General features: G+C 39.2%; 1 protein-coding gene across 1 annotated transcript in view; it reads right to left on the bottom strand.

Moving 5' to 3' along the window:
- Hs3st-A (Heparan sulfate 3-O sulfotransferase-A) overlaps nt 1–15,173 on the bottom strand; it is a 44,181-nt gene that overhangs the window by 27,095 nt on the left and 1,913 nt on the right. Inside the window, exon 2 of the mRNA XM_012375459.2 lies at nt 3,253–3,338. The gene's annotated coding sequence lies outside the window, so the exon portion shown is untranslated. The remainder of the gene's footprint in view (nt 1–3,252; nt 3,339–15,173) is intronic.

The following is a 15,173-nucleotide window of genomic DNA, read 5'->3' as shown; positions in this document are numbered from 1 at the left end:
ATTCATTCACTTAGCTTATCGTAAGAATAATTAATCGATCGAAGGGTCATTAAGAGAGCGTTTCAAGGGAATATTTTGGATTGTAAAAAGTTAGTGTGCAATTACAATTATTATGGGGGATAACTTTTGGACTAACTACTGTAGGTGTGAATTTCCATATGTATGTAAATTTACAGCTCGCAGGTAAAATTAATTCCTACCATTGTAACGAAGCAGATTGCACAAGTAAATTTATAGTTATTTTATATATATATACATATATATATATATATATATATATATTTACTTGTGTAATCCGTTTTGTTATAACACTAGAAATTAATTTTACCTGCAAGCTATGAATTTACATACGCGTGGAAATTTATACAGGTAATAATTGATTTGAAAATTACTCACTGTACTAGTTGTAATTTTACATTAATTTTTATTACAATGCAATCCATAACACTTGTTATATATTTGCATTTTAAATACATTTTTTTGGAATTTATTTTTGAAACGCTAAAAATGAAGAAAATGTAAAAAAAATCAACTCTGTTTTAAACTTTGCCTCAAAATTCTAGACATAAATGTCCACTTAAATATCGTAATAAACTGAATAGCTTTATAATACTCCTCTTTTCTTTTATTATATATTTCATTCATTATAAAATTGTAATTTATTCCATTAAATAAACTCGTAGGTCGTAGAACAAACGAAACGTGGGAGTACGTGGGAGTAGGATCGTGCGGAATAACAGGAAACATGTATCTGGTTAGAAAATCGCGTGGGCAGTATCACGGAAAAGTATAACGGCACGATCGCCGACTGCAGGGTCAAGCCGATAGGGCAACGAAACCACCTACGAATCACAGTCTGACAACCGATCCGGGCGATTAGCTTTATCGACGCGCGATTACAGTGCGATGGAAGAAACCGCGACATTTCCGAAACACAAGCTGCCAGTCACCCCGCGTCGAGTCGCATGTCACTGTTAATTTCACTCAAATCTAACGTTGAATCTGGCGTCGACTGTAACTCGCGCAATTTCACGCATTGGCCTTTTTGCCGCACCGGCACGTATTTCCCCCGCAGCCACGCCACGATTTTATACACCCGCGATATCTCCGGCTATATTTACGTTCTCTTGTGTTCAGCGTCGACGGTAGAATGTTAAATTTAGTGCATCTGTGTCTACGCACGGTTAATAATAACCGCTACGGAGCTTGTTCCGTTTACATGTATTTTCCGTACGGCGGATTTTACAATCTCTTGGAAGTACTTTTACGGAACTGCACCGCAAAGAGAAGCGCGCGAAATGTTTTCACGCGTACCATCTATCTCTTAGAAAAAATGTATTAATATTTTTCTTATTTCAAAAATCCTCCGCGTTCCTCCACAGTCCTCTTATTTTTACGTTCAGGGACTCGAGCTCATGCTGCTAAAATATTCATGAGCAACTCTTTCCCTTGAACGTTTGAAAAAAAGAATTAAAGAAAAAGAGAAAGGCAAAAAAAAAAAAAAACGGCAATGTTGTACCGTATTTAGCAATTATTCAATTGCTCGTTCACAAATTAGATAAAGCTGTGAGCGTAAATTTCCGCCGCAGCAAACGGAAAGCTCTTTTTTCAGCTTTATTTTAAATAACAATTTTATTACGAATTACACGGTCAAATTGCTGTATTACCTTTATTGCTTATTTATGCCTTTTCTTTTATTAAATGCTCGTTTATACTACATTTTATGCCACATTAAAAAAAAACCTCGTCTTTTTATAGATAACGATCGAGTACAAGAGTACAATAATCTGAAATTAGATCAGGTATATCAGCTTTCCGCCTATTGTACCTAACGTTCCCTGCTTCCGGTAAGGAGATAGACTGAACTACTCGATATCGTATCAGGCAGACTCTTTTATCCTCGAAAATGCCGATGTATCCGAGCGCCTGGATTTCGCTGAAACCTGTTTCAAAGAGCGAAACTATTTCTCTTACGCTTCTTTCTTAAATTCTTCCTTTACGTCGTCGTAAATTTTTCAATTGGTGACTGTTTCTTTTGTAAGAATCTAATCGTTTATTATTTGGACAAAGGTTAACCGAGCGAGTAATCACGACGCGTATGATTCAATAAAATCGCACACACAGTTGCAGTCTATTCAACTCTCGGAAAAAAATTCCCTGAAAATTCATGACTTTCCGGCATTTGTGACCGAATTTTCAGGCAGAATTAAAGCATTTTTTTGCAAACGTAAAATAAATGAATTTATTATACAAGCTTCTTAATGTTTTCTACTCGTAACGAAAGAATTAAAAGAATTTGAACTCTAATTTTAAATAACAAATTTAAAAAAGTTCTGAAAAGAATTAAGAGGCGAATCCGGAACGGTCGTAAAATAAAAGCAAGATACTCGAAAAGACATTTTCGATAAAAATTCTCTGAGTAAAAATCTTCCGATAAAACTCCGTGATTTATTCAGGCGGAAAAAGATTCCCCGAAAACTCCAGGTTTTCCAAATTTTTTCAAGTAGAGAGACATCTTGATAACGATAACTTAAACATTATTATACAGAATTTATGGAAAGTTAAAGCAGTTCGTTATTAATCCGATTAAACGAACTAATGCGGATCGAGCGACGAAACACGACGCTTGAAATCTTAATCGAGCAGATGTCTGAATTAAAAAGATAATTCTGAATTAAGCGAAAATAGCCAATCGATGATCGATATCTTCAGCGTACAAATCCTCATGCTTAATGTAAAAACGTTTGTGCACGTTTCCACAACGGTCCCACGCCTCGTACATAATTCTTCCCTCTCTGTTCGATACTCGGCAATTATCGCGCCAGACGAAAGCGTCGTGTCGGCCGAAGAATCATGACGAGAAATTTTGCGCCGCTCGGAGATTCGAATCGATATGCTGCACCGTCGCACCGTAACTCCCACGTTCTCCATGTTGAAGGCTCTCTGAATTATTCTTTGAGAGCGATACACGTACTACGGCGCGGAGACACGCTCCTCTGTTTTTCCGATCGGATTCGAAGTCTGTGCGCAACAGGACATCCGTGACGTTTCTCGGGCATGTTTATTTTTTGATAGCAGATATCAGAATATTTATTATTGTTAACGAAATTCTTTGAACGGTCGCTCAAAGTTGTTTTAATTAAAAAAACCTATTTGCCACTGTTTTTCTACGAGACATTGTTTTCTTAACACGCCAATCTAATTTTGTAATTAAAAAATTAATTAGGGAAAAATTTTTAGCGTCAAACTTACCTTTCTGCGTCGCGCCTGACTCCACAAGCCCTCCTGACGGAGACGGAGATTTAAAATCCATGCATGGCAACGTTGAATACGAGAGTCTGCAACACAATGAAAATTTTCGTCATTAAATTTGTATTGGTCGGTTGAATAGCTAACAGTTAAGTGATCGGAATAGCTAATGTCAAGTAAATACGTATGAATAATTTGATGTACAAACGTACAAAGGTTAATTATCGTTGCATAAATTAATTATCGTCATGGCATAACTAGAAATCGATAACGAGACACGCTCAGTCCGAACTCACGGCCGTCACGCGTGCGCGTGTAGCTTGTCGATCATTGAGTTTACGGGACGAGATCGCACCAGATAGACACCGGTTTCAATTTCCTGTGATCGTCCGGATAGTCAGTCGCGGATTCTGGTCTCATACGAGGACGACACAGATGAAGATAACTGAAATTCGATGAGCGAAAGTCTCGCGGGAATTACGCGAGATATTAATGGTCTCTACGATTATTATGTTGAAATCGATACAATGTGAAATTAATGAAATGAAATATAAATGTATCCTTAGATTTATCGTATAATTTAGTTGTCCTTCGGGGCTATTTGAGAGAACTGTCTGAAGAATTATTATTCCTCGTCGACCGAGGTGTGAGCATCTTTTTATCGTCGTCCTTCGGAACGAAATTACGCGAGTCGAAGTAGTCTCTTCGAGGGAGAAATCGAATTGTCGGTAGTGCATGGAACATATAAGTTCGCATCTTCACTCGCGTTTCAACGTCGATGATAGAAGCTCGCAACATTGCGACGTCGTTTCGAAGAGTCTTAATTGGAATCGGATGGGGGCACTCGAAGACCGTACTTCCGTTCATCTACGACGAACCTCGCGAGAAAAATGCCCCCTCAGCTCGTTAGCTAAATCGATTTTCGATGAGACGCTGCTTTAAGGAAAGAAGATTCCCCTCCTCGATAATTCAGCAAAATAAGAAGAAAAAAATGCACGCTAGAAGTTCCAAGTTGAGAAGAAAAATATTTCGATATTTCGTATCTCGCCGGATCAAAACGCGAGACCAGATTTCTTGTTCGCAACTTGCGGTTCTTCGGTTTTTAAATTCACCGAGTTTTCGCCTCTTTCCAAGTATTTAAGAAATATTACGTCGGAGGAACTGAAAAAAGTCTCGTCTTGTCCAGGCGTTTCTTCGCGTTTGCGCCAAGACCGTTCTTACAATTCTCCAAGTCGCTCTCTCGTTCGCGGCGCGGCTTCGAGTCACGGGCGCGAGGAAAAACATTTTCCGAGCAAATTGAAACGAAGGATAGCACGGCGAGATGAAGGAATAGCGGCAAGTCTAGCGAAAAGCTACCGTACCGAGAATTTTTCCGTCCGGAAACGAGCTTCCGGAACGGCTACGCAACTCGCTATTTCGCAAATTATCCGGCTTTGGAAAATTTTCATGGTTAACTCAGCCCTTGTGTAAATCAAATTTGCCCGCTGCTTATTACGCCGCGTCGACAACCGCTCGCTGTTACTGCATTTACGTTTTATTTATCGGCGACTATTGAATACTTATTGAGTATTCTCGCAAATATAAAGCATAACAAACGATTATATTCCGTGTCATCTCCGATACGCGCGCCTCGGATTACAAATTAGCATAAACATTGCAATTGGCTCGTAATTCATCCAAGGATGATCCCTTTCTGGCTCGCCGTTATCGCCGGGCACCCGCGGCTAATTAATAAAGCTGCGATTAATGCATAATCGGGGCCGGCCAATTGAAAATTAATGGCTTCAATCGTTGTCACGCGAATTAATTGCAAACTGCCGCGTCACAGCAGGTGAAATCGCTGTATCGCGTGGTGCGTGAAATACGGAGCGCGGCCTATCGCGGAAAATCGATAATAATTTTCTCGCCGATAAGAATACCAAATCTCCCAGGTGTATTATTCGTATTCAAACTGGCGCTCGGAATTTTTCAGCGGTCGAACAGTTTGAACAGTTCAAACTTTTTCGTCTAAATTATTCGGCTCTCACGAGGTTGTAGGTTTGGCGTATATCTTTGAACAATTCGAACCCGAGTTCTCGTAAATTATTAAGGCGATGTTAGGTAATGTTCCGCGCGAAGTGAACAAATAAAAGTCTGTAAGTTTTCCGATAAATATTATGTTCGTTCCATTTTTTTCGTCATGTATACGTCATGTATACGTCAAATTTCTAGACGCGCGGCGAAATACATCGATTATTATGTCACATTCGAAGGAAAACGAATAAAATCCGTTAAAAACAATTTTCTCGTTTCTTGTAAATATTATACTCGCTTGTATTTTTTTCGACACGCATACGTCGAATTTAGACGTCAGAAATCGATCATTAGTTACGTTTGGAATGTAGAGATTGTCCGAACTGGAAACTGAAATATTTTTATGTCGAACAATTCGATCGGACTATTCGTTGGAATCCGAATCCTTTTGTCCGAGCCCTTAGTCAAACAAAATATAATAAAAGAAAATTGAAATTTTACAGCAAATTTTACTATCCACAGAACAGCCAACTACGCTAACATCGTTAGCTTGCGCGATATTTATCGGCACGTGCTTCTATACGAATACGATGAAGAATGCGGGAAAATATGAAATGTGTTTTCCTTTGTACTCGTTCTTGCGTAGAGTGAAAAACGATGGGGTAATCTTTTCGTATCGTATAATGTAATGCCGTTATAAACACATTTTCGCTCGAGGGAAAAGAAAAAAAAAAGCATGCACCGGGATTCCGCCGCATCAACGCACAATTTTATAGTAGACGAAAGAAAAAAATCCTCCGGCTTTTACATTGCAAATATGCGCAACGCGCGCCCGTAAAAATACGCGAGTCCTTTGGCAATTTATGGCCCCGATGAATGACGTTAGTGCGCGTGTCGCGCGAGAAATAACAGCGGGGCAGAGTTGAGCAGCTTAGCGTGTGACGTTTGTTGTAGAAAACGCGACGGTTATTTATAATCCGTTAAAAACTTACCTTCGTGAATCGACTGATAAATAATGGAAGTAACACGTCAACCGGCGCGCATAATCGCATAATTATTGCATGCTCTCCGACGGCGCGTGGACACTATAATAAGACATTTTGATCGCGACACGCGAACGGCCGAGTCACACTTACACCTTCTTGCGCAGAATCACAATAATTTTGCATGCCCGAGCGCCGTGCACGCGACACGTCGCAGATGAAAATTTTCTTTTTTTCTCCTCAATTTACCTTGCCGCTTGTTTTCTCGCCGTTTCTGTAATGTCCTACATAACACGCGTATGTGTGTATCAATGCCCAATTTTTTTCTTTTTTTCGAACGCTATTCACAATAGTCCTTCTCTTTGGAAGCCAGATGTATCGGACACGCGTCCCGATCGTTTCGGGGAGAGAAATGGGACATAAGAAACGGCGCCGCGGGACGAAGAAGAACGTGGAATTGGGTCGAACAAAGGCGCGCGGAGCGACGGATAGAAGCGACCGCTTTCGCTCGCGCAACTTCCGCGTTATCACGGCGAGAGAAAGAGAGCTTCTCGAAGTGAGGGCTCCGCGCGGCACAATGCCGCGGGCAGTTTTCCCTCCGACGAGAGATATCACGTCATATTTTACCAACAAATCCCACCGTTCCCTGATGCTTCGCCGTAACCGGGCTTTTTCGTTTTATGAGGCAATGATTCCGCCCGTCCGCGCACACGGCCACGTGCGTAGCCGCCGGCGGTTTTCTCTCCCTTGTTTTTTTCCCATCCCTCTCAGTCGATTCTCTCGTGCCGCGGCGCGGCGCGCGACGCGGGGATATCGGGTTTAATGGATTAAATAAGGAGGAAATGCACTCGCCGCTTGCGCCGTGCATTATCCAATTGTGGCCGTACACAAGGCACGGCTGCTCCGAAACGCGGTCGCGCTGCAAAGAAACATCTGCGCCCTTTATTCAACATTTACGCGGTTTATGATGCCCTGTACTTCGAGCTGGCCAGAAAATGTAACTTCATGTTGCCCGAATAAACGAATCACCCGAGATAAAGTTGCACGAGGCGCGGCGGGTCGCCGAAGTGAGGCGACTTTATCGTTATTAATTGGCGAACATTACCGCGCCAAAGTGCTCGCGTAAGTAGACTGGTAAGATTATTAACTATGGAGCCACGCGCGGCAAAAGACCCATCGCGGAAGATATACGCAACGGAAGACAAATTGCTCGGCATGGTAGCGCTGAATTATTCGTCATACCGCGACCGTTTACGTTAGAGCTCGTCGCGAATTATGCGCGTTTCTGGAATATCTACGAAATGGCGAAGGATCTTAATAAGGCGCCGGCTTTGCGCGCAGAAATGCATTTCTCTGTCCTAGGCACCGTTGTACCTAACGCAATCCCGCCACGCAAATTTATGTAACGAGAAACGACGATGAGCAAAACTCGAGCGCGAGAACGCGACAATCAGTCGGGCGAGAAGGAAAAGCGTGTATCGCAGTTTGTACAAAAGAAAAGCATTCTATATACGATACGGATAGCAATAACGATAAATATGAATAAGAGGCGTGAAATATAACAATAGCTTGGGTAGCACAATCAAAAGTACAAAAAAAAAAACCTCGAAAATTGTTTTCAATTTAGGAATTTAAGCTTCTCGCCTCGTAAACTTGTCAATTACGCCACGAGCGGCAGATGCGCTACCTCGAGACTTACGGCGGTGTAACGCGAAAGAACGAATTCAGGGATTCCGGGCACGAGCGACTATTGTCAATTCGACTTATGCAGTGGAACTTCTATGTTGAAAGTTCAGCGTCAAACACCAAAGACAAACCGCGATCTTAATCCGCCATTTCTCGGCGCATTTCGAGAAACGGGTCGTGCACCATATGGAAAATGGATGCGTCGTGCGCAAACGGCGTTCGGAAAATTCGCATTTGTATGCTGCTCGATCGTTGAATGGTTTACGATTCGAGTCAAGGAAAAAAAAAAAAAAACGCGACAGTATATCATATTAATCATTATCATTACGGCGCGCATTAACTATAAAATTTACGACGCAATATAAATCCATAAATAATTCATTGTAGGCAGTAGCGTTTTGCTGGCAGGCGCGTTTTTCGTCCTTTTATCGAGGAACTTTATTTCTATCCGCCTATCAGAAATCTATTACGGCGGTTACTTGCATTTTTCAAGAGTACCGCGGGGAAGTAAAGCCCGGCTAGAAATTGTTATCTTTACTGGAATGAAATTAGGTCATTCGCGTAATGCAAGCTGATACTTGTTTCTTGACGAAAATAATGCCGGGCGTACATACTATCACGGTTTGCACGCGAAGCTCGCGAAAAGAAGTCACGACAATGCAATAAGGTAATAAAGATATTGTTCGCAAAAATAAATAAAGGGCTAACGCGATCGGTAATCAGCAGCGCGGCAAAGAAACAATGCCTGTTACGTAAAGAGCGCGCCCCAATGGACTCCGATAAAAGACACAATAGACTTCGGCACGAGTGTTATATTTTCAACGTTCAATATAATTGGCATATAACGTTAAAGTTGATATCGACGCAAAGTGGGGGCTATTGAGAGCTCGCTTTGATCGCTGTGTAAAGTTCAGATTATCGACTCGCATAAGCGATAAATTACGCGGTCATTTATAATCCACGTTAGTAATAGACGTACAATGGCGATACCATTCCTCTCTATTATTACTAGTCGTTATTGTTAATCATAATTTATAGTTCTTTAATAAATCTCAAGGCCAAAGTCGTCATGTGATCAATACAGTCCTCCACGTGTAATTTTCTGTATAAATATTGTTGAAATAAAAATTATATTACTAAATATATAACGGTACAATCATAATATTAAAAAATTACAAGCATAATATTGGCGTACATTAAAAATCTGACCGCGACCCACGAGAATTCTTTCTTTGGCTAAGCGGGGATGGGAAGAGCTTTTCTTCCTTTATCATTAAAGCTGCGACTCATCGTTCCGCACACGTTGAGAATATCTTTCGTGCCGCAAGAGGAAAATTCAGAACTAAAAAGGCGAGACGGTGAGAGCGTAGTGCGTTAAAAATTCCGGTAGCTGAATCACGGTGTGCTTGCGCGACGTGCGTCGCTTCGCGATTCGCAACGCGCGTCGTAACTCGCGGTTGCCGTGTGGAAATTGCTGGTAACGAAGCAAGAAACGTACAATGCGCTCGAAAGACGGTATCTTATTATGTGGAAAGTAGAACATGTTACGCGCTGGCAAAAGGTTGCTGGATGTTTCAGTCACATGCTGAAAGCATTTTTCTGACTACGCAACCGACAAATTCACATTTTTTATCATCAATGTACCATTCCGTAAGAATTAAATTTCGCGCTTGTCTTCGGTTATTAGTCGTTAGTTACATTGACTATACATGGACTCTTTAATGCGCTTGCGACGGACATGGAATTTCCAGTTGGACTGTAAAACGCAATCTCGTTTTTCTCTTTCGGAAAAAAGAAGAATTTTAACCACGGTAAATGTTTCCTGTTTCGTAAATTTATTTTCGTAATCCTTAGCGCTGTATAAAATAAACAATAATAAATTACTTTTTTTTTTCGTTTGAATTTAACTCTGCAGTCGGAACATTTCCGACGTTGTAATCTTCTGTTGCGGACGTATGTCACACAAACATTTTCAAAACTACTGAATTATTATTATCATTGATATTGGTTTTAAATCGAATCTTATTTTTTTCATTATGTTACTCATATATTTACAAATGTGTTTATTTTACGTTAAAAATAAAAAAAATTTAATTACAGTAAGATCAATATAAAAAAATATTCGATCACAAAAAATTAACGGAATCTATCACTCGTGGCACACGACGTCGCAAACGTGAGAGATAATAATCGTCAAATATTAAAACAATTGCCGCAAAATTCTCAAGTGCTATAAAAATTATTAATCACAAGTTATAATTAGCGCTTTATCGTCATTTTTAAATCGTTGCTATATCGTCGGTGGTTCATACTATATTATTACAATGAATTACTTATCACGATCTTGAAAGGCTTTTTCCGGACTTTTAATTATGCGATAACAATTCAACCACGTGCGCTAAATAAAGATCTCACAGTGAATCGTACGAATACTGGAGTTGAATCCATAAAATTTTAACTTGAATTTTCCAAAAATTATGCGAAAATTTGTATTTTTGCACAAATATATTTTTATACAATTAAAATGATGTTTTTCTTGATAAAACTCAGAAAAATTCAGAAAATTAAGAGGAGATCATGTAAGAAGATAGACTCGTTTCAGAAAAGATGAAAGGACTTTTGTGAAAATGTAGCGCGCGGCATCTCGCGAAAGGCTTTACTAGAAAATCGAAGGATTTACCGCGTTTCCGACCGACCTGGATGTCGTTCACCTCAACGGACATCGCCGAAGGAATCTCATCGTGTACGAAAGACAGAACAGAATGCGCTTCGTCTGGTCACTCTTTACGGGTCAAAGCTCACGAGAGATCAAAAGTGCAATTTCTCAATGATAGTATATCAAAGTGAACTTAAATATCTTATAAATTTGCGGATAAGAGCGATATATTGTTAGTGTATCAGAATTCCATCAAGATATTCCAAATTTATCGTAAAATAAGATCGCGATAAGATCACGCGCGTATTAAATAAACTTAGATGCTCGCGTATAATGTCAGACTTTTATCACCAGGAAACCGTGCAGCGATGACAAATGATTGTTGGATGAGAACAACAAACGCATCTGAATTCCGTAATGGAAGCTCGAGAAATTCAGCCCCAGAATATTCCGCCACCGATAAATTACGGAGGAAGAACAGAACGCGGCGACACAAATTGCAAAGTTTCCACGGAACTTGAGAGCGGTTTAATCGATCATGTTCAAATTTCACATTACTTCGGTTGTCATAAGATAAATGACTGATGCGCAATTCCCCACTGTCCGTTACATTCGATATCGTAGAATACGTTTTCTTATTACTGGTACTCGATTCTGTGTATGACGATCAAAAGTGCTTTCACGCGTAGATTAATCAGTTTTCGGCAATTCGGAACGCGCGTATCACGACTGCCGGTCGAAACCCAAAACTATGTTTTAGTTGTTTAATTTATTTATTGTAAAAGCTATTATTTACTTTTTAGCTTCACGTGTAATTTTTCGCTGTCAAATATTTAAAAGTGCCGAACGTAATTCTAAAAAATCACGAATATCAAGATACGATGCGCACACTCCGAGTTTTTTAAAATTGTAATTTCATATGTTATTAAATAAACATTCTTTACAAAATTTTAATGCACATATAACAATGTGTGATTTAGAACAAAGTTCTCTCTCTCTTTCTCTTTCTCTCTAAGTATAAAAAGGGGGAGAAGTGAAGAGTGTAAAAGCCTTGTCTTAGAACTTTGAGCGCGCTGCCTACACACGCACGACGCTTTTGGGAACACCGAGGATCACGAGAAGGTCTCCGCGCTCTCGGTGGGAACGAAGTTACTTTTATATCGTCACGATCGCCCGTCACGTACCGGTAACTTCGAGGTTGATGCCTTCGCGAGAAAAAGCTCCGCCCGAAGTTTAAATATTCCCCGATACTTAGCGACCTGCCCCTTTAAAACCCTCTAGCCCACCTGCTTCACAAACGACGACGCGGACACCCGACGTGTACGGCGCGATATCGCGAGTGCTCGAAAAAGCATTAACCTCCTTTTTCCGACCTCGGTTTCAAGGAAGCTCTTTCGCGTGCTTCTTGGCGGATTCATTCACCTTAAGGCCATAGCCGTGGAAAATTTACTGGCATTTAAAGTAATTGAAAAAAAAGAGGAAATGTTTTTGTAAGAAAGCGCGCCTCGAAAACAACTCGGACGAGGCCACAGGGCTACCGAATTTCAGTCTGTGTCACGGAGGGAAAAACGAGCAGTACGGATGAAGATTATCGATGCTTTAACCATGTTTTACAACGCGACAGTACGGAGGCTCACGCGATACGAGGTTAAACGAGCATCGATATGTCCGAGCGAGCCAATTTTAGTTCGCTTCTCGGAATCGGCGATCGCGTAAGGAATACGTGTTGCCGCTTACATAATCTCACTTCGAATTAAGTTCGCCGTTGTTCTACGGACACCGGGCTGCGCTACAGATGTTAATTTTTTTCTTTTCTCGCGTGATACGGACGATTATCGCGGGGGCAACGGCGAGTGTTACAATTATTCGCGAGATAACACGCGGAATAATAGATGTGGAAATTTTCGTACGGAGACCGTGTAGTTTAGTTTAGCAACCGCGCTCGTAGAACAGTAACGCGCGGCACGCAACGCGAATTCGTTGAAATAATAATGGGCTAATAAAATAACAAACAATGGATAGGATTTTAATAAAAACGCGAATGCAATTCTAACCTTTGTGTGTTTGCTAAAATTAATTTATAATTCGATTGCGCAAAACCGTGCGTACTTTTATCAATATCCGTCAACGAGTTACAGCGGTAAGCTGCACAGTTTTCCAAATAATAAATATGGAAAAAGCATATTCGCCAACGCGCGTGATTAATTTTCCGGACGGCACAACATGGCAGCTGTACAATTTTCGCGATAGCGAAACTCGCAATGGAACAATAAACTAGTTTACATGATTTGCGAGACGATACTATAATAACACGAAAACCCGGACACAGACTCGTATCTAGTAAAATGCCAACTGTTAATTAATGCTTCCGTACGCTCGGGGTGGAGGAGAGACGGACAAAGACAGCGAGAAGAGCAGTCTCCGCGTAAAAGGTCAAACGATTACATCCGTCGCGATTTCAAATTATTTCTTTTTTATCGGACTCATGCAAAAAGCAAACGGAAATCCAACGGCGGTTCCATTGTCGGCGATTCTATTGTTTGAAAAAAACTTGAAAAGATTGAAATGATAATACAATCATAAAATCGGCTTTTACGAGTTACCGTTATTTAACCAGAAATCATATTCCAGAAATTACTTTGAGATGTCTCGATTATTACATATTCTTTATTATTTATCAATATTATCAATATTATATCCTTTATATAGATATTGCGTCTGATCAAAATCAAATTTAATGATAGAATAAGATGCCGCAAAATTATGTATAATTCTCACTTTTGTTTTCAAACTGTTGATTTATAATCGCACAAAAAATTGTTTATTATTCGCGGATCAAATGTGAACTGGATTTTTCGCACAAAGATTTTCCTTCGAAATAATATAGTTGATAATCCTTTTCCTATATTTTTAAATAGAGAAAAAAGTAGATACATCGATAGATAAGATAGTTTAGGTTTTATGTTTCGTGGTAAGGCGATATTGCATACTTAAAATACCGTCTAAATTAGTCACATAATTAAACGGATAGAGTGTTAATAGAACGAACGATGTCTTTTCCTTAAAAGCTCGAATTGAGTAAACGATAGAAGATAAAAAATGAGTGTTGAAATGGTTTATCAAATATCTATAATATTCAATTAACTATTAATCTTCTGAATTCCGATGTATCATGTATGTATCATATATGATGCATCGATTTTAAACGAAATTAAATCTTCGTTGTTTACAATACATCAATTTTACATGAAATTGAATCTTGGTTGTTTATAATACATCAATTTTAAATGAAATAAAATCTTGGTTGTTTATTTAAATAAATTTTTTATTTATATAGAATTTAATATCATGCTTTTTTTTATTACCAAAGTACAATAATAATAAACACTATAAAAATAATTTTGCTAACAGTGCAACTTAAATTCGAGATTCAAAGGATTATAGGAAAACGATTGAAATGTCCATATAACGTGTCAGGAGTTTTTGATCAGCCCAAATTTAAATAAATAATATTGACATTTCTTCGATTGCAATAAAAGAAGAGTAAATCGCGATTCGATTATATGCCATCCCTGATTTGCACTCTGGCAATAATTTTTTCTTTGTTACAGAGATATACGTAATCGCGCCGTCGTTTTTCTGGACCGTTGTCCATGCAGACGGTATTATCGCGGAATGTGTAATCAATTTCGCGCATGAAACCGATTGCACGAAAGCCTACAAGTGCTCTGAAGGAAAAAAAAGTGGAGTTTCTTTGTTCTTGTATAGACAGCAATCGGCAGGAAAGGCTGCAGTACAATATACTCAAACAGGTGTGCGATTTGCCGATATTGGCCGGTTACGGGTCCTGCCCCGGAAAGCAGGCTGATACCCGCCACCAGCTATGATAGGACACGAAACTAGCTGCAATATGTTTTACGAGTGCAAAGACGGCGTAAAGATAGTGCCGTTGTTCCGACGGTTTGTGCTTTACATGTCGAAAATGCGTTGTGAATCGGAAAGATGAACAATATTAATTCTTTGCAATCTTATTAAAATGAATGAACGACACAGCGCCTTGCTACAGCTCATCAAAGTTACAGTTCAAACAATTAAATGCATGATTACAATTAGTACTATATTTTTCTGTATTTTGTAAACGTTTATGTAAAATTTGCTATATAATAAGAATTAATTACTAAATTCGTTTTTTTTTATAACATTAAAATAAAGATGAAATATTTAATACTGGCTTGTTTGTATTATAAATTGCTTCGGATTGCAAAGAATTAAATCGAAAATTCACTGCTAAAGTCTTCGTTATAATCGATATTATAATAATGAATTGCCATTTTTCTGCGTAGAAGAAACGCGCAAGTTCTAATTGATTGGAGATTTAATCTTGATTGAAGATTTAATCTTAATTGAAAAATCCGAAAAAAAAGAAATAAAATAAAACTGAAGATTTGCAAAATTAATTGAATTAAGAAATTAAATACAATAGACCGTTTTGTTTCTTAAAAAAATTAATGGAAACGAAAGAGAGAGAAGTACATTGCTGATAATATGCTACTGAAATGAAGCTTGTTTTCTGATTAAAAGCGCTT

Source organism: Linepithema humile, chromosome 6, assembly GCF_040581485.1.
Source record: "Linepithema humile isolate Giens D197 chromosome 6, Lhum_UNIL_v1.0, whole genome shotgun sequence".
NCBI lineage: Eukaryota > Metazoa > Arthropoda > Insecta > Hymenoptera > Formicidae > Linepithema > Linepithema humile.
Note: the sequence above shows the minus strand (reverse complement) of the source record. Positions and strands in the feature narration are given on the sequence as shown.